This window comes from Dermacentor silvarum, chromosome 1 (assembly GCF_013339745.2).
Source record: "Dermacentor silvarum isolate Dsil-2018 chromosome 1, BIME_Dsil_1.4, whole genome shotgun sequence".
NCBI classification, from domain to species: Eukaryota; Metazoa; Arthropoda; class Arachnida; order Ixodida; family Ixodidae; genus Dermacentor; species Dermacentor silvarum.
In genome coordinates this window covers 74,344,018-74,367,306 of record NC_051154.1, presented here as the reverse complement: position 1 = coordinate 74,367,306, position 23,289 = coordinate 74,344,018, and the positions used below count along the sequence as shown (strand labels likewise).

General features: G+C 48.2%; 1 long non-coding RNA gene across 1 annotated transcript in view; it reads right to left on the bottom strand.

Annotated features, from left to right (window-relative positions):
* Positions 1-2,094: 2,094 nt before the first annotated feature.
* Positions 2,095-23,289, bottom strand: part of LOC125939725 (uncharacterized) — a 41,933-nt gene continuing 20,738 nt past the window's right edge. The window contains exon 2 of the long non-coding RNA XR_007467602.1: positions 2,095-2,483. This is a non-coding gene — a long non-coding RNA (uncharacterized LOC125939725). The remainder of the gene's footprint in view (positions 2,484-23,289) is intronic.

Here is a 23,289-nt window from a genome sequence, read left to right as displayed (position 1 = left end):
TGATTAGCATTTGCCTCATGACGTCACAACACATATACACCTCCTGGGAAATGGAACTGGCCGAAGCTATTGTAATAAACACGGAGGAGGAACGCGGGTTACGAGTTTCAAGCTATGGCCGTCTTGCCTGACGCATTGTCGCAAGCCGCCTAGCACTGGTGCGCCTACTCTGTACAGCCGCGCTAAGCCACACCAATCACAGTCGCCGCCGGAGTAGAACGCCCCAGCTGACTTGTGCGCGCGAGATCGAGCCACCATGCTTCTCGGCTCACCCTCGCACGCGCAGACGCGATGTTATCGCACTTGGACTTTATACGGAACATCATAGCGACGCCGACAGCGGAAATTCGCCTGGAGTGTGTATATAATTGCTATTGCAATCAAATTTAAGGGATTAAATCGAAAATATGCTGCCCAACAGTAGGTAAACGTAACTTGGAAATGATTGAACAGTTGCCCAATTGGGGGAAATTTGAGTTAGCCGTGAGCTAAAGCTTCGTCCTAAGGCTGGGTGCAATCAATAACAGCATGCAACTGTCCTAGAACTGCGTGCAAAGGGACTGCATGCAATGACCACACGCAAACAGTACTTTATCTTGCCAGTACGTTGAACCAAGCGTGCAGTGAAAGCCTTCCATTATGCCTTTCAAGACTTTTCCAGGCAGCATTTTTAAGCATGGCACACTCGCACTGCATCCAGGCACCACATGCAAAAGATAGCTCTGGCTACATGTCTTGGCCAAATGATGAGGTTGCAAGCAACGTGATCAGTGAATAACAAGTGTTTCTCATCTTTCAGGTTAGGCCATCCATTCTTTTGGTACCAAGGAATACACTAAAGGATGTTTTGCCGCAAAGATGGACTCTGGTATCAAGCAATACCCTACAGAATGATTTGCAGCAAAAACTGTCTGTTTGTTGCTTACAACGCACATAACCAAAAACAGAAAGAGCAAATAAAATTCTTTGTTAACACATAAAAAAAGGCCTCATGATTTTGAAAAAAAAAAAACATGGGACCACACCTTGTCAAAACTCTCTGGCACAGCATTTATTTTACAGAGCCAAGCAGTCTATCACTCACTCTTAAATAGCATGGAAGGAGGCGAACTGCCAACAGGCCAGAACCACCGAACGTTTCTGCTGTCCTGTTGGCAAACTGTTATGTACAAGACCAACAACAGATCAGAAGAAAAATGCTATCCACAAAACAAGGACATGTGAGAAGGTGAACAGAACAATGGCTGCCGATGCATTCAAGCAAAACAGCACAAGTGCTCCACATTTGTTTCACATTCAATGATTCAAAAAAAGAAAAGTAAAGCTAGTATTCTTGCTCCTGATGGGGAAAGTGGGGGAGGCCGGGGGGAATAGGTGAAAATCAGAGCTGCTGAGCCGTGCTCCCTCAAGGGCTGCAGAAGATAGCGCCAACCTTTCCCTTTCCCTCAAGAACCACTTATCATCATCATCAACACAAAAGGGACTCCTGTTGTTCCAAGTGAGCTAGAATTTAGAACATGTGTCAGCAACTGGTTCAACACACATGGGCATATTCTGCGTGCTCTGTAACACGATTTACACACTCTCGAAAGCTGTGCGTAGCAGCAGATGCGGGGCTCTGTGACAGTTCGCAAAGGTCAAGGTGTCCCCATATGCACTTTGCAGCACTACAGTGCAGAAAGCTAAAAATGAGTGAACTCAGGCGAAAGTGACTATCAGCCATCAGAAAGGTCATCAGTGGGAATTTTTTTTACCTTACCTCACAGTCAAATCCCGCCATTCATTCCTGCAGGATCTAATTGAGAGGGGGGGGGGGGGTCATGCCTTGAGCCAACCATAGCAGGCAAAATGGCGGATTCAACATTGCCATTATGTCCAGAAAAGGGTCACAGGAATAATTTTTAAAAGTTACAGCAATGTGAAGAGCGTCATGACATGCGGCTGCCATGATGACCATAGACCACCAGCCCACTGGGCATGGTACGCTCATTTCTTCTGCTTCTCCAGCAGGAAAGTATCCCATGTAAAAAAGAAAAACATCGGTGCACAAGCTTGAATTAAACTCGTGTGCCTGTAATTTGTGTGAGCCACAGCAACAGATGGACAATTTATAAGTCTGTGTTGGCTGTACCCAAGTGTTGCTAGACCCAAGTCCAGGAAGGATCGAGGTGCCAGCCTGACACAATGCCACTGCCACAGAGCCGGCGATGATAGGATTTAGAAGTTGCACCTCAAGTGGACGCCATGAAGAGAAGGCATTCATAGGTGGACAATGTGGTCGCTGCACTCAAGGACTCGCGCAGCTTGAAAGGCAGAGGTCTAGGCCAGCCATATGCGACGCCATGATCTTGTTCACGATGGTCTGATGCAATGTACCAAGTTGAGCCGTCCACTTGTCCAGCGCATTGTACCGGGCGGCACCTTGTCCCTTGCTGTCCAATTCGAGAACCTGATTCACCTGGTCGATGCGACCCTGGATCATGCTGCTCCGAAGCAAAGCAACAATTGGAATGGCATTATGAGAAAATGTGGTATGAAACAAAGGTAAGAAATGAAATGCAATAATTTTCTATACTTTACTATTTATTTATATGAATATTCTTGTTTCTGCTCCTTCCCTCTATAATGTTCTACATATACATGTACCTTCAGGATGTTTAAAAGTAAATAAGTACATGAATACACATCTCCTGATAGCATCTAAGAAGCAAGAAATAATTTCTTTAGTTGTGGTGAACTGCAATCAACAAAATTAATTCAGATGCTGATCATACAGCCGGCAACAAAAACTAATGCTCAAAATATCTGCAATGCAAACGAGAACATGTGATGACAATTACTGCCTTCTTCAACACCAAAGTACTGAAAAGCATAAAGACCTAAGTGCTTTGATGTATAACATAATGTCCCTGAAGTAAATGAATTTTCTCATAAAAGAATGCCAGCACATCGTAAAGTTGACAGTGTCAAGAGATTATGGTTAATGATATATTGTAGCGCGAAGCCACAATTACAAAGAAGAGACGCAGACACATTTCACAGGCGCTACTAACAACTTTATTCGAAAGACAGCGAGATACAGTATACGGTAGAACCTCGCTGATACAATTTCCCGGCTCCTACGTTCGCAATCGCGAAAAATAAACATAAGCCCATAGAGGAATGTGTTAATATGTTCCGGTTAATACGTTCCCGGAAAATACGATTATTCGGCAGCAACGTTCAGCATTGAGGCAAACTGCGGTCGTATGATACGTTCTGCAGAGAAAAATTATCATTCAGGTGGACAAAAAGACCATTCTCATGCGTTTGTGAAGCGCTAAGCGGCAGGCAGCGGCCGCGCGGCTTCTCTGCAGTGCTGAATTCCCCTTCCCCTCCGCGACTTCTATGCATTGCTCGTTCGCCTGAAGTGACGAAGCACGGCAGCAGCGGCGAGCGAATTGACCGTTGCGTTACCTCGCCCCTCGCAGGGACTAATCCTTTGGTGATAGCCGGGGACTATAATGCCCCGCACTACACGTGGGGCTACATGTAAAACACGGTCAAGGGAAAGGAGTTATGGCAGAATACTACAGGCTTAGACCTTACGCTCGTCACTGATAAGTCTTTTCCGACCAGATTGGGAACATCTTCGTACAGGGACTCGACTACGGATCTAACGTTCGTCAAGAATTTGTCCAAGGCGGAATGGACTAATGCTTCTGTTGATCTTGGCAGCGATCATTATATCCTTGCTGCACACTTTCAGACAACCCCCAAGAGGCAGGATGAGTTCTTCACGGATTGGGATAAGTTCCGCAAGATAACGAATGAGTGCCCACCTCCAACCACCAGACTGAACCTTGAGGAGTGGTGGACCAGATCAAGGAAGATATCTAGAGTAACACTCACCACATATGCAAGGACCTTCCTGTGGAAAACATGGATAGTCGCCTCGCCCATCTACTAGAGGCTAAGCAGTCACTCCTCAAACGAGCAACACAGCAATGCCATACGAAGTAAGGTGAGCGGCTTTGGTAGCAATATGAATTGTAGTAAACATGAGCTGATTAAGTAAGCAGGTGTGCTGCGGCGTAAGTAGACCGACATGAAGAGAGACTCGATGACCAGGAGAAGGCGCGTGTGAAACGGTGGTGTTGATAAGAAGCGCTTCCCCTGGGCAGCGCGTGGGAAGGGACACACCTGTAGCTCTGCACTGCCGATCCGGACAGCATTGCATGTGTAGCGTGCGTTGGAAAATGAGGCCCGACTATTACTAACTGAATGAACAAGCGTGGTGTGAGCGTGCACAAACAAACACGAATAGATCACACTGAATGACTGCAGACAACGACTGTCAAAACGCTGGCAGCAAGCATACGCCGCAGCGGGCGAAGGTACGTGCGGTCTATCGCTTCAACGGAAACTGAGCGGCGAATGCACAGCGCATTAAGGTCAGAGCCGTGTTGAGATAAGAGACTGTGCGGGCGAGCGACGAGCGCGGTTTTTGGCAGAGTAGAAGTGCGCCCCCCCCCCCCCCCCGCTCCCTCCGGCGCTGGCTTCCCGCTTCCTTGCTTGCGCGTGGGAGATTGAGTGCGTTCGCTCTCCGTGATAGCGCGCGTCCCTGCACGCTTCCGCTCGGGCATACGGCGCGCGGCGAAGATTTTATCTATAGGGAACCTCACGGCGACGGCGACGCCGACGGCAGAAATCCGGTTGAAGTGTCCATATAATTGCTATCGCAATAAAATCCAGAGAGAGAGAGGGGACGAGAAGGCCATATTACAGTTACGACGACGCTGCCAGCCTGCCTCTCGTCCCTTTACACTGCCAATTTTCGTTGGCCATTAGGACTAGTATTAAAACCTATGCTAGGGTGGAATAGATGGATAGCAAAATGACGATGTCGTCAGCTAACGACTTCCAGTTCGAGGGTTAGCGCTTCTGTTGCTTCGTTTAGCCTTGTCAGCAGTTTGTATACAATGCGATTTCCCGCTGTTCGCGAAGAAAACATGCTTCAGCAACGTGATTGTGGTTGGCTGCTCGGCATTAGGGCGCGCGAACTCTTCCGTGAAAGGAAAAAAAAAGTGTTTCGTTGTCCATGGAATGAAGCGCACAAACGTGAATGGGCAGTTGCCGTCAAACGAGCGACCGTGAACGGCGAGCTGTGGGTACCGAACGTAGGAGCCAGAATATGTGAAGATCATTTCGCCACAGGCAAGTGTTTTGGCGAATAACTTCGTCTACTAACGTTCTAGTACAAATACCCCCTTTTTAACAATCAGTTAAATACACACAGGTGCACCCAGCAAGGATCTTCAGCACATTGATTATGTGCCGTCTTCATTCCGGTACAACGAAAAGGCAACTGAGGCTGCACGAAAGAGGGAAGATAGGTAACGTCAAAATAATTCGTGCACTTTTAAGATACTTAAATCAGTGCTTTATCTCTGCAGTTATACACGACATGCGTCTCTTGACAAAAAAACGGGAGACTGCGAAGGCACAGCAGCCGACGACATGGCGTGCGCTGGGCACCGCTGCAGACAAAACAGCGGACGAAGCGATCGACTGTACCGTTTGTTATGGGAAGCGTTACTAACAGCCACTTATTAGGTTGACTTACCACTTATTAAAAACTACTTCTAAGTTAACGAACGTTTATATCCGCTCGACAACCGTTTGCGCTTGATAGACGTTATGACTATTTGAAGCGACCCAAACACGTTAGGGCATGAAATGCTTGCCACATAAAAATACACGAGTCTAGCGACAAGCGACGCGATGGAGATGGCTGTCGCGTTCACTCGTCGCCTACAAGTCGTACCGCATGCGAGCGACGAGACGAGCGACGACTTCGAGCGACGTCTCCCCGGTGTTGCCGGTATGAAAGCAGCAAATACTCGCCGAAACTGGCGTTACGCGTGCTTTATTAATTTAAGTTGGTGTGTTTTAGTGTAAAGAGTAGCATTGATATTTCTAAAGGTCTTGCACTACGTCATTATGCCTACACGTATCAAAATTTAGTCGTTTGCTCGTTCCGTGGGACAATGGGTAGTATATACTTGACTGATGTGTATCCAGTTCCGACTTCGCGCTATTGGCTAGTCGCTCATAGCACTTCCGAGCGACGAATTCTAGACTTCCAGAACCGAGCGATCGAGCGACAAGAACAAGCGATCTGTTCGCGCGACGGCCCGTTTCGTCGCTCGAAGCCGTCGCTCGTCGCCGTCGCGCACAAAATTGCTTTCATGCAGTTTGGGCTTAAGGGCGCCAACATAAGTACGAAGGAGCGATAGCTGACACCTACGTTTTGGAACTGCCCAGCGGTGGTTATATCGTGGTTTTTCACCAAAGTTCCGCAGTATATAAAAGACAAAGCGCGTGAAGCATGGGCATAGAATAAAGAACCAACTGGCATGGGCATGAAGTGACGGCGGCATAGACGGCGTCGTGGTCTCGAACCGGAAGTTGTAGCAGAATACGCCGTACCCCACAATCCCTTGCGACAACCGAGATTTTGCTATCCACCTATGCCACCTTCAATGGCGGCGAGCCCCGAACCCCTCGGGACAATGCCCTCGGTATTTTCTCCTGCGCAACGTGGCTCACATACTTGGGAGCTGTCCACAACTGCGCTGTCCTGCCCGCATTGTGCTTTAGAGCACTTTTAGGACCGATTGAGCTCTACACTGGTGCTCTTGCCTAACGAATTTGTGTCACTTCGGACTACTTCTGCAAGAGCTACCTTCGCGGCGTACTCCCAAGATAACTGTGCCGAAACGTCCACAGCTGACCTAACTGCTTCTCTAGCATTCCATTGGCACGGTGTCTCGGCGCGCTCAATCCGGTCCCCAACAACGGCTTCCTCAACAACTACGCCACGGTCTGCATCACCTGTGAACGTACACCCGTGAGCAAAAGTATAGGGACCACAGGGTCGCCGAAAAAACTGAATTTCTTCGTAATTACCAAGCATAAAATGGAATTAATGGGTACACTGAAAAGTTCGCAATGCTAAGTTTTGAGTGCAGTCCTCAATTTCAAGTTTCGTTCACAGGCAGAGGGGAAAAAACGGCTTTATCGCGCAACCCCTGGTCCGTATACTTTTGCTCACGGGTGTACATTTAGGCTCACAAAGATTAGGCTCTCTTTCTACCATCGGCAGAACCGTGCGTGCGACTTCTACGGGCGCCTGACATTTCTGCTGCTCCTCCTGTACTTCTAGGTGCTCGTTGCTAGCCCTGCTCTCGTTGCCACTTTGAATAAGCTGAATAATTAATTGTGACAACATGTACTTCGCGCTCTTCCGCTTTCTTCGCCGCCACTCGCTCTCTCCTCCCTTTACTCTCGCTCTTTCTCCTTTTTCTTTCGGGCCAACGCCTGCTCTTCTCGGGCCTGCCCCTGCTGTTGCGTAATCTATGCCCTCAACTCGGCGCCCTCTATATAGACCTAACTGTTTGCCTTGTTCTATCCACTTTTCGAACTCCATTCCCTCCAAAATGTGGCTACACCACCAAAAACTGTGCGCTCACAATTAGCATGGACGTGCGTTCGACACTACACGAGAATGTGTCAGTAGCACTAATCGATCAATCTCCACGATTATCGTTCTCCGTTCACCGTGCTGCTTTTGTACAGAACGTGCTGTCGCGAACGCCAGTTTATGTCACGGCTGTCACCCGTTCGCCGTCGGCGCGAAGTCGATGGACGGGGTATACAAGCCGGTTGGTCGTCCCCTACTCGAGCAAACACAGTGAAAAGAGTCTGAAGCGGGAGTAAAAAAAAAAAAAAAGATATTTATCGGTTGATAAATATACACAAATTAATAAACTAAAATACTAAAACTAACACAAGACAGACTAACACACCTGAACCTAATATAACACAATATATAATGAAGACAAATAAATACGAGCAATTAACAGTAGATATACAAATGAAACAGGGCGCGGATCAAATATACAAGAATACACTTAACAGTAATTGACTAAAACAAAGTTCAAATGAAAACAAAGTTCAAAAGAAAACAAACGATATCATACGCGTGGCCGGGCAGCAGAAGCAAGTCCATAAACCGTGAAGTCGGCGCGCAGAGCTTTCCCGAAGAATGCCGGCGGGCCGATCTTGTCGAGGTGGATGCGATTGCTGGGCTGGGTTTCCCGGGAGTCTAGATTTGATGTCTTCTCTCAAGCAGGTTGAGCTAACTTGAGGCGAACTACCGTGAGCTACGTTGCAGACGTTGGTTTGTCGTCTCGTACGTCAACTGGTTCCTCGGAGTTCCGACGTGACCAGGCGGCCCAGGCGATACTGGACGGCACTAGCCCCCCGACGGCTTCTCAGCAGCGCATAGGTTCAGCTTCTAGACTAATTAGCAGGGCCGAAAACCTGCGCTTAAATATCCTCTCCTTTCCCTAGTTCCCTATGTAGGAGAACTGCCGGTATGCAGAGTTCACCTAATTATTTCATGACTCCTCCCAAAAGTCTTGGCGGCGCCCCTTTCACCAGGGATGAAGGACGGTAGATTCGCCTCTCTCCAAGGTCGAGCCCCGGCACTGCACCACACGTACGCACACGCACACCTTTGGGTCAGTTAATCTTCGTGTCGCTTTTTCGAAATTATATGCCGCACAGTGAGGACACGACGTTTTTGGCGGCCGTTAATTGGCGTCAAAACCACTCGAAAACTCTCGAAAATATGCCGCTCCGTGACACTTCGCCATAACATTTACCATTTATCTCCCTACTCTCCCCCCCCCCCCCCCCCCCATTCACATTTTGCTAGCTTTGATATATCGGTTGAGTTCACAGTTCTCCCAGCGCAGCAGGATCAATTCTGCTAAAACGCAATCATAGAGCTCCGGATCGCGTGCTTGCGTAATTTACTGCAAATATCATAACCAGTTCCCTGTCTTTGAAGTTTACTTACATAGTGCCCATACCGCGCCCTATATTTTCGCCAAATATAAACAAAGTGTCTTGTTTAGTTCACCGAGGGCATCGATGAAACCAACTAGGAACGCCTTATGACGCATGAAAATAGGAGGAAATTAGACGGCTCAGTAATTATTTGCAATGGAATTCTAACTGAACCAGGAACGCGAAAGTTTCATCGCACATTGCACTTACCATGACCCCCCTCCTTTTTCCACGAAATATAAATCTGTTGTAACCTACAGCTATATCGGAACACTGGGAAGCATAGCTGGAAGCGAGCATATCACACGCTCTAGCACTTAAATAAGATTTTTTTTTTTACAAAGACCGTGTTTGATCCAACCTCATTTAACTTCGCTCAGAAAGTTTTCATAGCTAGCGTACCCCAAATTTTCTATAAATTTGGTCTTTGTGGCATTTATAGTTCTGTGAGGGCTGTGAGCTCAATTCTGCCCCGTTAGACAGGCTCATAACCCTCTAGAGCGCTGCATACGTAATTTATTGCGAAAGCCCCAATTATACCCATCTATATTGAACTTTACCTACACATCAAACATTACCTGGTCCTCTGTGTCACAAAACATAAAGAAGCTGCTTCCTTTGGTTCAGTGAGGACACAAGGTAAACCCAATATATCACGCATGAAAAAGTAAAGAGAAAGAAAATGTCATCAAGTTAATGGAGCGAATGGTCCTGTTTCGTCTAGAAGACAGGCTAGAGAAGATAAATATTTTCCCTGATGTGATGAGCGGTTTTCGTCGCCGCCGTTCAGCTCTCGGCAGCATTTCAGACCTTGTCTCAGCGCTTGAATGTGCTAAAGGAAACAAGCACTCCGCCTACCCCTCACTAAGCAAATTAACAAAATAAAGTTGTTTCCTCCTCATCTTCCGCCTACATGCTCTTCCTAGACGTACAGCAAGCTTTCGACTCGGTTCCGCATCAGACGATTATTTACGCTCTTGCAACCGCGAGAATTTCGGGTCGTCTGCTTTGCTTTATGTGCAATTTCCTATCGGAGCGCCGGATGAACATGCGTGTCGGAGCAATAACAAGTGAATCCCGCACTGTTAAGTGCGGTGTCCCACTTGGCAGCGTTTTATCGCCGCTTCTGTTTAACAGTGGCGTAGCCAAGGGGGGGGTTGGGGGGGTTCAAACCCCCCCCGAAATTTTTTGCACCCCCCCCCCCCCCCCCCCACTAACCCACCCTTTTCTCTCGTCGCTTCGCGCTGACATATTTCAAGAAACCGGTGCTACTTTCACACTTTCATTCCTGGGCGCTTCCGTTTGGGTTGGTAATTTACAGCGAATCATGTCTGCATATGGAAAAAAACTGTCACGGTGTTTGTCTAGGCCTTGACACTCTGTGAGGTTTTGGGCGCGAATGTGGCGTCCGCATTCTGAAACAACAAATGCGCAACAAATGCGCAACAAATGAAGCAACAAATGCGGCAGCCGCATTTTAGATGAAGGCGAAAATGCTCGAGGCCCGTTTACTTAGATTTAGGTGCACGTTAAAGTCCCCAGGTGGTCGAAATTTCCGGTATACATTTCCGCCGCTTCCCTTCAGGTGACGGTTAGGCCGCGTTCGCGTAGGAACTTGGTCTCCGGAAGCGGCAAAATCTTGCAAAACTCCGCCCGCCTAGGCGGCAAAACAGGCAGAAAAACAGGCGGCGAGCCAAATTGGTCTCGGACCGATTTTTTCGCCATGGCGAAGCGGAAACGCGGCGGAAAGTCGTTCTGCTCGACCGGAAGCTACACTAGCATATAAACTTCCGGTCGTAACATTGAACATGGCACCAAAAGTGTAGGCTGTAATGCTGATCGACGCGATCAAGAACCACCCCTTCCTCTACGACAAGAGTGGCACTCAAACGTACTGTCAGCAATACTCGCGATAGTATTCAACGTCGCGCGACAGGAGTTGCGGCAACGAAGCCTTGGCGTGACCCAACTTCTGACACTTTTGCAAAGCCAGGCGAACCCACGTTGCCCACCACTGCCGTTTCCGAGGTTTTCTTTTCTTCCGTTTATTCATTGTCGATTTCTAGAAAACAAGTAGGTAGAAGTATAAAAGCCATTTCTTCTTCCACTTCCATGGAAGACAATAGTTAGGCAGATTCCTCGTTGGCGCTCCATAATTCTCCTCGCACGTGCACGGTATGTTGCAGAAGTCGCAGGGTGCTTTTCTCGTCGCGACGATAGATTGGCAGCGTAGGTCTCACGTAGGACGCGCAGGCTTCGGCGAGCCTCAACACAAGGGCCAGCCCGGGTTTTAGCTTTGGTCTTCCCGTTGCCGCTTTCGTGTCCTGGAGGCGCCGAAAATAATACGAAATGATGAAATGTTATTACAACTTGTAAATAAAAGCTATTAAAGAAATATAATCACGCCTATAGGCAGCAACCTGTGACACAGCGCTACCGCGCCCGTGTGAGGAGAATTACAGAACGCCAACGAGGAACTTACCGAAGGTCGCAGATGACACGCGAAATTGCGCAAGATGATCACTTTTGATGACGGGTGGGTCAGTGAATGAACATACCGCTCGAAATAATGCGATAATGAGCGCCACCACGCCGACAAACGTACGCAGACTAGTTGGATGTGGACGAAAGCGGCAGCGCGGCCGCGGTGGTAGCAAAATGTGAACGTAGCCATAGTCTGCAGCGCAAAACGTCTCTCGTTTGCGATTGCGTCCCTACGGAAGGCTGGTAGTTACTGTTGTGTTGCTGAATCCCAAACCAGCAATTACGAAAGGCTGGCAGTTGCTGTTGTGTTGTGGAATCCCAAACCAGCAATGTACACACGAAACGGTTGATGCGAGCAGTGAAATTCCACCGACTCGCAACAGAATGCACGAAACAGACAGCCGACAAGTATGGATTACTGCTGTGCGCAGTACAGCGTAAGTAAACTCTTGTTGCAGGCGCTGACAGTTCTCGTCGGAGTTCACGCGTCCTGAGAAATTGATTGTGTGCACTATGCACTGAACAAGACCGGAGTTCATTCCTGCATCACTAGTACACCAATCAGTCGAGATTCTGTGAGGTACAAGGCCACTTTCTGTTTGCACCGGCCTAAGTGAAGCAGAAATGACTCGCACGCACTACTTAAAATGCGTACACATGCCATAACTATGCAGTGTGGTGAAATGTTCTGTACAATTCTGAATCTGTTGACGTAAAGGCAAATGACGGCTGCACACTCGCACACAGCGGAAGACACAGCGGCCCATGCACTTGCCGCAGGAAATGCAAGGCGACGAAAGCTTCGTAAAAAAAAAGCATTACTCGTTTTTGCGCGTATTTAAGTTTTCTAGCGCAAAGACGCAGCGAACAAGCTATTGCTATGGGTGTAGGTATAGCCTGGTAACACGTGCATTTTCACATGTATAGCCGTCCTTGACCTGTGAAACGCACTTCGCCCCGACGAGGACGACGCCATCTGCGCTTAACGGAGATTAACAATTAATGATGTCTTCTCCGATCGGGCGGGTCGTCTCAATGATGCGTTTTCGAAGACTGGTCCATTCAGTGGCGCGATGAGAGACGGTTGCTCCAAACGCCCACTGTACCTGTCGTATTTACTGTATTTTACTGAGCTTACATTACTTTTTACTAAATTTCTTCACAAGCACACAGTGCCACATACACACGCGAGGGGGGGGGGGGGGGGGGGGGAGGTCCCATGTCTTTGATATACATCCATAGAGTGTGCTTAAAACTACCGATACTTATTATCGATCACGTCACGTAGTGGAAAGCAGACGCTTGCCCCCCCCCCCCCCCCCCCCCCCGCGGTCGGGCCGATGAACCCCCCCCGAAAAAAATTTCTGGCTACGCCCCTGCTGTTTAACACAGTACTCGCCGCGCTTCCAAGTCGCTTGCCTCGAGACAGTGACTTCCCTGTGAGCATAGCTATTTATGCAGATGATATTGCTCTGTGGATAAGCGGCCCTTCGCACCTTGGCCCGCGGCTTCGTGCAAGCTTGCAAAGAGCTCTGAACGCGACTTCGGAGTACTTGGGTGAAGTTGACCTGCAGATATCACCTACTAAGTCGGCTGCAATAGCATACCACCCTAAACAATGCACTCGTCGAACAATGAGCCGACTGTACCTTGACGAAACGCCGATAAGCTGGGTGCGACTAAAGTCCCTAGATTTTTTTTGCTTTCTTTAAAAAGCAGGAAATCTAGGGACTTTAGGTGCGACAACACCGTTATTTGGGCTTAATTATGGATGATCGCATCTCTTGGCGTCCTGCCATTAAATTCGTACGAAACAAATCGCAATTTATCCTTAAGTATGTGGCCGCCTTGACTGCTAGAGGTGCTGGCTATGACAAAACAACAGCTCTGCAGGTGTACCAATCATCTGTACTCTCAGGCATGATGTATGCGTTACCATTCCTGAACGTCCCACCTAGTTTGATGGCCCAACTGGAACGTGATCATCGCGTTGCCCTTCGACCAATGCTGGGATTACCTCGTGAGGCGCAATCAGTTCCATTACTCACTGAACCACATCATTTACCTCTAAGGCTACAAGCAGACCAGAGAGCTCTATATCATATTGAGTGTCTGCACCGCGCATCGAATGGTCAAATGCTCCTTGATCGTCTGATTCACCGCCCGTTTTCTGGCATTGGAACAATGGCGGCATTATATATGAACATTACTGACATTTCTGAACATGATGCTTCAGTTACGCCTTCGCCTCCGCAAGATATCATCAAACGCGTACTGCCCATTTACCTTACAATCCCTGATATACACAAAAAGTCTGATATGCCTGTTTCGGCCATATTCCAATAGGCTCAGTCGCACATGTTAGAGAGATTTCTAGAGTACCTTCAAGTATTTACAGATGCATCTGTACACAGTGACGGTCAAGGCGCCTCCGCAGCTTTTTTCTGCCCTTCAACTCAAGTACGACATATATTTCATATACCCCACTATCACAGACCCCGTGAACGAGGCGCACACGCCGGACCAAATTCCAAAGCCGAGTTATCAGCTTCCGAAAATAATCCGACGAAAGCAAGGACAATTAAGAATGGGCCCTCTGGTGGGCCAGCGAACGCCGGTTGCTGTCCAAAGACCGAGTCAGAGCCCAGAGTTGTCAAAACACAACAAAATATATTCTTCACACAAGGCAGTTACACACCACTTGCACACTTAGGCAATAAAATTCAGATGGGTATTAACACAATAAAATGCAGATGGGTATTAACAAACACAAGAAAATAATTCACGACAAGCACTAAGAGTCCAACACGTAAATTACAAAATGAATAGGAACACTAAGTGTCCAATCGTATTCACCGTGCTGGTCCTGGAGTCAGACGATCTCGGCGTAGCTCGTGGCAAATCTCGAAGAAGGAACTTCTTCCGGAAATGCAGACGCTCGATGAACTCGTCGACTAGCTTGCCGGGGAATCCCCTTCTTCCGCAGACGCTCGGTCTTCACGTTACATCACTTCACCGGTGCGGACTGAACTCCCCCTGATGATTCTCGCACGGCGGTTATATAGCTTCCACAGGCGCTCTCGAACTTTCCTATCGGAGTCGTGCTCTCGTAGCATGGCCAAAGCCTGGGAATCTTCTACTCTTTTCTCGTACCTTCGACCGCCGTACCTTCGACCGAGTTCTCCTCCGTAACAATATACGATTCTCGATAGTATGGGGCCGCTGAACTTCAGGGTGGCACTTTGGTTATCGCCGATCATGCGGGCCTGGATCAACTCGACTCCTTGCGTGCGAATCCGCATGTTGGCAAGCAGGGTCTCTGACGGAGTGTGTCGCGGCATGCCGTGCACCACCTCTCTCAGTGTGTCTTCCCCGGTGGCCGCGTATGCTTTGACGGCGTGCGCTGTGGTTTTGATGGTCAGGTAGCGAAGTCCCCGTGCTTTCATGGCCACCTCTTGGTGCGGAGTAGAGAGGATGGCTATGTTAGAGCCCGGCTTGATTCGCAGGAGAAATTGTTCCCCAGAAAATTCATGGTTGCAGGCTTCAATGATTGCTGTCGCCATTGTGTGACCATGTGTGATCATGTTGCGTAGGGGTAAGCCCTGATGCAGTCGTATGACGATCTTGAAATCGTCGTTTGGTAGAGGTGGGAGTTTGGGTAGTTTTCTTCCTTTCGGAGTGGGTGGTCTCTTGGTGTCCATGTTCGCTTCGAGCTTGTCTTTGGCTGGCGCTTTGTCGCGCTTTCGTTCCACCGCTTGTTGCTTCTGTTGGCGTAGCGTTAGCACCGTTTGCCAGTCTGCATCGTCATCGGGGGGGGGGGGGGGGGATATAGAATAGGTCTGCTCACCTCCGTATATTCGGTTGGGCACCCCGTCGACGTGCCAGGCCCGGTGAGGTCCATCCGTCTTCGTCGTTTGATGCTTGCCGGTGTAGCGTCCCGTTGCTCGTGAAATCTCTAGTTGCTTCCGTAGCCATGATTAGGTCAGCTCCGAGCCGGAGCCCGCGCCGGCGGCGCAGGCGTTGCCGGAACGCCTCGTCGGCGTTCGGGTTAGCGAAAAGAAGACGAACCGTGCGAAACGGTGAGAAGCCCGCTTCCCATATCTCTGTCTATCGAGTCGCATCCACAGAGCAATTTTCTGACCTGGGTCGATCTCGAAGATAGTGCGAAACCGGGCCGACCTGCGGTAGAGGTGAAGCAGGCTTCAAGCACTCCGGCCGCCAACTTGCAAAAATAAGTTTAATATTATTGTCACGGGTATAAACTATTTACAAGGTGTATTTACAGGAGATAGATAAACAGCAGCTGTTTATCCCCGAAGAACTCGTCGGTTAGTTTGCCGGGGAATCCCCTTCTTCCGCAAACGGCCAGTCTTCACCAACTTTGGTCTTCACGTCACATCTCTTCACCGGCGCGGTCTGATCCCCTACTGATTCCCGCACGTCGCTTTTATTGCCTTCGCCGGCCTTTCACGAAATTTGCGACGGCGTCGCGATCCCGTAGCATGAACAAAGCCTGGGAATCTTCTAGACATTTCTCTCGTTTTCGGCCGCGGCCATCGGAGCGTCGTCGAGAAGGGTGGTGACTCATCCGTACGCACAAGCCTGGTTGTCGTCCTCCCTCTCTCTCTCTCTCTCTCTCTGCTCGCCGGGTGAGAGGGTGTTTAGGCACGTGTCTGTCTCTCTCTCTCTCTCTCGTTACCGTAGCCTTCGCGTATCTTGTCGAAGCTTGTAGTCTCCGTTGATCGCGTCGGCTGTCTGTGGCGTATGCGCTCTCTCCCTCTGTCGAAGCTGCTGCGGGGCCGGCTTGCTTCTTTGCTGGCTTGAGTGATGCGCGGCGCGCTTAGATTATGTGCTCTTTTGTGACACTGCACTTTAAGAATATTGTGCAATACTATTCAAGAAAACACAAAAGTAGCGCACACAAAAGTCCACTACGCACGAGTCCGTAAGTCCATAAATCAGTCCACCACAATTCATACGTCACTTCACTCGCGATACATCGGGTACAAACTCATGTCACACACGTACACTTGTACTACACAGTAACACGCCTCTCGCGTAACAAGGCAGAAATATGAAACAAGTATACAAAACTGTGGCAGGGTAGTTTACATAACACAAACAAATCAGCACTCTGTTCATAATGCATGAATAACCACTCGGTTCACTCAACAAAACACTTTGCACCACACATAATCGTCAACGCATTTAAATTCGAATTTACTGTCCTTGACTTTCCGATTGTAGTGTTTCGCGTAGTTATGAGTGCGGGTCGGTTTCCCCTCGGAATAGGGCGTGGAAAGGGGCCGGAAGGGCTTTACATGAGCCTTCGCTTGAGCTCCAGTGACAGCTGCCATGGTGTTCTCGTCAGCTGTTGATGGTTTTCCGCGAGGTTCTTCGATCGTCGATGGTTCGATCTGCAGCTCTTCCACGGTTAAGGATCGTCTGGGGCTCAAACTCCCTCGATGTTTCCTAGGATTAGGTCATACAGTGGGTTGTCCATACAAAGAGCAGTGACACTCCCACTGTAATAGGGGGTCTCGCCCTCAATCTTGGCTTCGGGAAGCTTCTTAGCCGTACCGTCGACCAGGTAAACTAAACTGCATGGTTTCGTCCGTGAGCTCCTCGTCGTTGACCAAGTCCCTTCGCACGATCACTATGCTGCTGCCGGTATCTCGTAACACCGTGATTTGTTTTCCTGACATTTTTCCGGCAAGTACAGGCATTCCTTTAACGGGAAATTCTGGGCGCTGTGTCATCACAGCATTAACGACTGGAATTCTTTTTCCGTCTCGGAGTTCTACAAAGCCGGCGTTTATGTCTTTTACTTGATGTTTTGGCGGGGCATACACACATGATGCCTGGGGAACTTCTTTCCATCCGTTGCGGCATGTATCGGCTTTGTGACCAGTTCGCCCGCATTGAAAACATTTGACCTCATTCGGGCGCATAAAATCGCTCCGACAATTGCTGGCATGGTGGCCCAGTTGGTTACAAAGGTAACACCTCAGAACAGGCTTCTGAGGATTTCTTCTTTCGTTGGATGCCGGTTTCTTTGCGTCCTCTGGCCCCTCTTTCTTGATCTTGGAGAGATTGGTGCCTTCCTGCGCTTCCAAAAATCGGTCTGCCAATTCCAGCATATCTTCAAGCGACTTAGCTAATTCCTTTCTTTCAGATAGAGTGACAGGCTCGGGTGGAAACTGATGAGGAATTGCTCCGTGATCAGAAGTTCTCTAAGTGCACCATACTCCTGTGCAGTCTCTGAAAGTTCGGTCCACCTATCAAAATAGGGGCTGAGTGTCACAAAAGAGCGCATAATCTAAGCGCGCGCCGCGCGTCACTCAAGCCAACAAGGAACAAGCCGGCCCCGCGGCAGCTTCGACAGAGGGAGAGAGCTCATACGCCATAGATAGCCGACGCGATCAACAGCATTTATAAACAAAAACAAGATACGCGAAAGCGACGGTAACGAGCGAGCGAGAGAGAGCGCGGGTGTCACCCGGCGAGCAAAGAGAGAGAGGGAGCACGGCAACCCGGCTTACGCCTACTGATGAGTCACCACCCTCCTCGACGACGCTTCGGCGGCCGCGGCCGAAAACGCGAGAAATGTCTACAAGATTCCCAGGCTTTGTTCATGCTACGGGATCACAACTCCGTCCGAAGGTTCCAGAAGCGCCGGCGAACGCAATAAAAGCGCCGTACGGGAATCGGAAGGGGGATCAGACCGCGCCGGTGAAGAGATGTGACGTGAAGACTGAGCGTCTGCGGAAGAAGCGGATTCCCCGGCAAGCTAACCGACGAGTTCATCGGGCGTCTGCATTTCCGGAAGAACTTCATTCTTCAAGATTTGCTACGAGCTACGCCGAGATCGTGCGGCTCAAGACCAGCACGGGCGAATACGATTGGACACTTCGTGTTCCTATTCATTCTGTACTTTACGTGTTGGACTCTAAGTGCTAGTCGTTAATTATTTTCCATTGTTTTGTTAATGCCCATCTGAATTGTATTGTGATGTGTCTAGCCAAAGTGTGCACGTGTGTCTGTAACTGCCTTGTCTGTGGACCACAACCGGCGTTCGCTGGCGCACCTGAGGGCCCCTTACTAATTGTCCCTTGCTTTCGTGGGGTTATTTTCGGAAGCTGATAAGTCGGCTGTGGAATTTGGCCCGGCGTTGGCGCCTCGTTCACGGGGTGTGTGACACAGCCGCGGGGCAAATTGCGTAGCAGTCGGCCTTTCCGGTCCTAAACTTATCTCGGAAGCCTTCTACGGTGAACCTAAATCTCTTTTGTAGAGCAGCTTTCACCCTTCCATAATTGGAGGCATCCGTTGGCGTCAGCTTACCGTACACACTAAGTGCTTCGCCACTCAAACACGTGCTCAACGCAGTGGCCCAGTGATCTTCTGGCCAATTCTGGCCTTTAGCAATCGTATCAAACCGGTGCAAGTAAGCATCCAGGTCATCTTTTCTTTCATCGAATGCCACAAGCAGCTTGCTTGGGTTCAGTCGGAAGCTAGTTTCGTCCCTTTCAGTGCTATCGACTCTTGCCTGAGTGGGAGCTTCTGTGCGCTGCTGCAAACGAAGTCGTTGGAGTTCTAACTCGTGCTGTCTTTGTTTGCTCGCCGGGTGGGATGGTGTTTCGGCACGCTCTCTTTCTCTCTCTCTCGTTACCGTAGCCTTCACGCATCTTGTCGAAGCTTCTAGACTCCGTTGATCGCGTCGGCTGTCTGTGGCGTATGCGCTCTCTCCCTCTGTCGAAGCTGCCGCGGGGCCGGCTTGCTTCTTTGCTGGCTTGAGTGATGCGCGGCGCGCGCTTAGATTATGCGCTCTTTTGTGGCAGTCAATCAGCACATGCACAGCTTGGCTGGTCATCTACCTTCACAGAGTGGAATGCCACTGAATTTTTAGGGCGAAAGCTCTACTTTACGCCATGTCTCGCAAGGTCATTCATTGCGTCGCAATGACCTTGAGCCGCCGGATCGCAAGTGTGGAAGGTGTGACGTCACGCCATGTCATCCGCTGCGGAGAGGCGTCGCAGCTGCGCTCGCTCGGAGTCTCGCCGCTGCGGTACCACGTGACTAGGCGAGGGTTTAACGGCTTCTTCGCCGGCACTTGGTCGATGAGTCTCGCCATGGATGGCGTGCCGGCTGGGCCGTCTGTGCGTGCGTTTCAGCGCAAGCGACTGGCTGAATCCAATCATCCAGTAGATAGAGCTAGACGACAGGCTGCGAAATCTCAAGCAAAGACAAAGTTGGCTGCGGAAACACCGGAGCAAAGGGAGGCCAGATTATCATGTTATAGAGCAGCTTACCAAGCGCGGAAGCGCGCATTAATGAAACACTGTGTGGATAGTCTTTGCAAAACCAAGCCAATCAGACCTTTCTCTCGTGATAACTAGGTTTACAAGAGTTAAACCTCATCCATTTCTTTTACTTCGAACACTTTTTTTAAAGAAAGCCTACAATACTTACTCGAATCATTTCCCTGCAGATTAATTCTCTGCTCAGGCTGACATCATTTGCTAAAAAATCGAAAGCGATTTATTTACTAATTAAACTAATTACACGAATTATTTTTAGTTCTAAACTTTACGGCACATGTTTATATTGGAAAACTGAAGGGAATCGTCATGAGAGTCTAGTTCAGTGTTTCTGCTTTTGAAAACCATGTAGACCGAAATAACTGGCGTCAAAACATTCGTTTAATTTGCCTGATTATGCATATGTGGCACCGTAAAGCGCGGCTCGCTACCCACCGTTGTGGCGTAGTGACTTTGGTGTGGCGCTGCTAAGCCCGAGGTCGTGGGATCAAATCCCGGTCTCGGCGGCCTCATTTCGATGTGGGTGAAATCCAAACACGCCCGTGCATTGGTTATGCGTTAAAGAACCCCAGCTGGTCAAAATAATCCGGAGTCCCGCACTATAGCGTGCCTCACAATCATATCGCGGTTTTGGCAAACCCCCACAATTTAATTAATTTTAATTAAGATGGCTGGCTGTGGAACGTACTCCCTTTGACGTAGATAGAGCGGCATAAAATGAAGCTTCGCCATATCGCCCGATAAAGAGGGCTGTGTATCGCCCCAGCTGCTTAAATGACTAATTAGGCGTCAATTCGCGAATTGCGCAAACCACGCCAATCGGAATCAGCTCATGGGAAGAAGGAAGTGCGACGGCAGCTTCATTTGACGCCAGATTTTTATGTGACGGACGGGTTGGACGGAGAGCCGCGCTTCGCGGCGCCGCACTCGTAAATTGAACGAATAGTTTGACGCCAGTTATTTCGTCCTACATGGCTATTTTGAAATGTACAAGAACTATTACTAGACTTTCATGACGATTCCCTTCAACTCTCTAACATAAACATAACGTTTGCAGCTATGAAGTTAATTAATGCAATTAGTTTAAGTAGTCAATTGATTAACTTGGTTTTTCTTTCAAATGATGTCCGCCTGGGCGATAATTCAACTGCAGTGCAGTAATTTCAGTTCATTTTGTAGGCTTAAAAATGTTAGTTATACCCCTGTCACACGGCAGATCTAATGTCATTTCCAACGAATGACATTTGTTGGGGTTTAATGTCATTTTCACCGCGCGCTGTCACACGGCGAGAACTAATGTCATTTGAAAATGATGACAATGACGATAGTAAAAAAAAGAGACACAATAATAGTGTCGTTTCCCTAATTTAGTGCGATGATTATTTTGTAGTATGCTAAAATCCGTTGCAATGAGTGACCCTCCCTTTCACACTGTGTTTATGGATCACTAACTCGTCGACACTGGCAACTAAGTCTAGTCAAGCCAAGCCAAATATCAGGCAAACAACATGGCGGAAAGCACTACGGGCGCTACCGCTACGGTATCTAGAACTACCGCTATGTCTGCTGAAGAAGCACGAGAACGGCAGTTGCGTGTAATCGCTGCTCTGATTTGCATGCGGGCCAGACATCGCTGAACCTCGAGTTGGAAGCGCAAGAAGCGATTTCTAGGGAGTACGAAGAGCGGCTGTGCACAAACTCATTCACATAGCTGAGTGTGTGGGTTTCCCCTTCGGACCACTGCGTGCGGCTCCTAATGTCCACATCACAGTCTTCTTGGTTTGGTGTCATCGCAAAATACGCACGTGTTTAACCAAGCGGCTCCTGCGAAGTGCGCGCTGCTGGCTACGGCTGGCGCGAATAAACACGACTGCCACCGTGCCACAGCCAAAGCCAAAGACGGCCGCCTAGTCACTGGATTGAGAGTAGCTTTCGGCAATTATGCACTGTGGTGTACTTAAATGCCATGAAAGTAGAACATTATGCAATAAAAATTGACAAAACAAAAGTTATTTTTGTTAAACAATAAAAAAACATGCACTGTTTGCGAAGCTGATTGGTAGGCTCCTGGTGTTGAGACTACACATTAGGTTCCAAACCGAATGCGAATGAGTTCGGCGAACTCATTCATTTGCAAATGTCATTTTCAATGAATGCCATTACATTTTCCCGTGTGACAGCAAACAAATGACATTACGAGCGAATGTCATTCATTGGAAATGACATTAGATCTGCCGTGTGACAGGGGTATAAGTAAAACACACACACACACACACACACACACACACACACACACACCACACACACACACACACACACACACACACACACACACACACACACACACACACACACACACACACACACACACACACACACACACACACACACACACACACACATACAGGGTGTTTCATTTTAGCTGCACCAAATCTTTAAAAATAGCCTGTGGCAGATAGCACAATTATAATCCTTGACCTAAACTACTCGATGAGGCGGCCATTACTTCCACGAGAAATCAAAACGCCTAATTGAGTAATTAGTATTATTACACTAATTAACTTTTTCATTAATGATTTTATGGCACATCTTTCAATCTACGAATTATAGCCGCTGAGTTCGCAAGGCGTATCCACTTGGAACGAATTCTCAGGACTGAACCAGCTTCGAGATAATAATTTTCAAAGTGTCCGACGAAATGCATGGGCGTTCGAGTTAACTTTGTGCTTCAATGCATAAAACAGCGTTTTCCTCAAAAAGTTAACTGGAACGCCCATACATTTCGTCGGACACGTTAAATATTAATATCTTGAAACTGGTTCAGTCCTGAGAATTCGTTCCAAGTGGATACGCCTTGCGAACTCAGCGGCTATAATTCGTAGATTGAAAGATGTGCCGTAAAATCATTAATTAAAAAGTTAACTAGTGTAATTATGCTAATTACTCAATTAGGCGTTTTGATTTCTCGTGGAAGTAATGGCCGCCTCATCGAGTAGTTTAGATCAAGGATTATAATTGTGCTATCTGCCACAGGCAATTTTTAAAAAATTTGGTGCAGCTAAAATGAAACACCCTGTATATATATATATATATATATATATATATATATATATATATATATATATATATGTAAGCATGTAAGCACATTTCACGTACTTCATCGTTCTCATTTGTATATAGCCATCATCATCCTGTTTCTCTTCTTCTTCGTGTTTGAGCCTCGGCCGTGCCGGTGGAATAAACGGGTCTGCCAGTGCTGCCTGTCCTGGTCGTCTTCCGTCTTTCAATATATATATATATATATATATATATATATATATATATATATATATATATATATATATATATATATATATATATATATATATATATATATATACTGTTGTATTTAGAACACAGAGGAACGATGCATTCGATGCCTGAACATCATCTTCTTTATTTCATGTCCCCCCGCAACTATCCTCATCTTCTTTCCTATACAACATTTCCCCGGTTGATGTAAAAAAAAAAAAAAAAAAAAAATATCGCTTGCGTAACGCATAGTCCCGAGCTTCAACGGAGTTTTTTTAACTCGTGCGCTCTTCCGTGG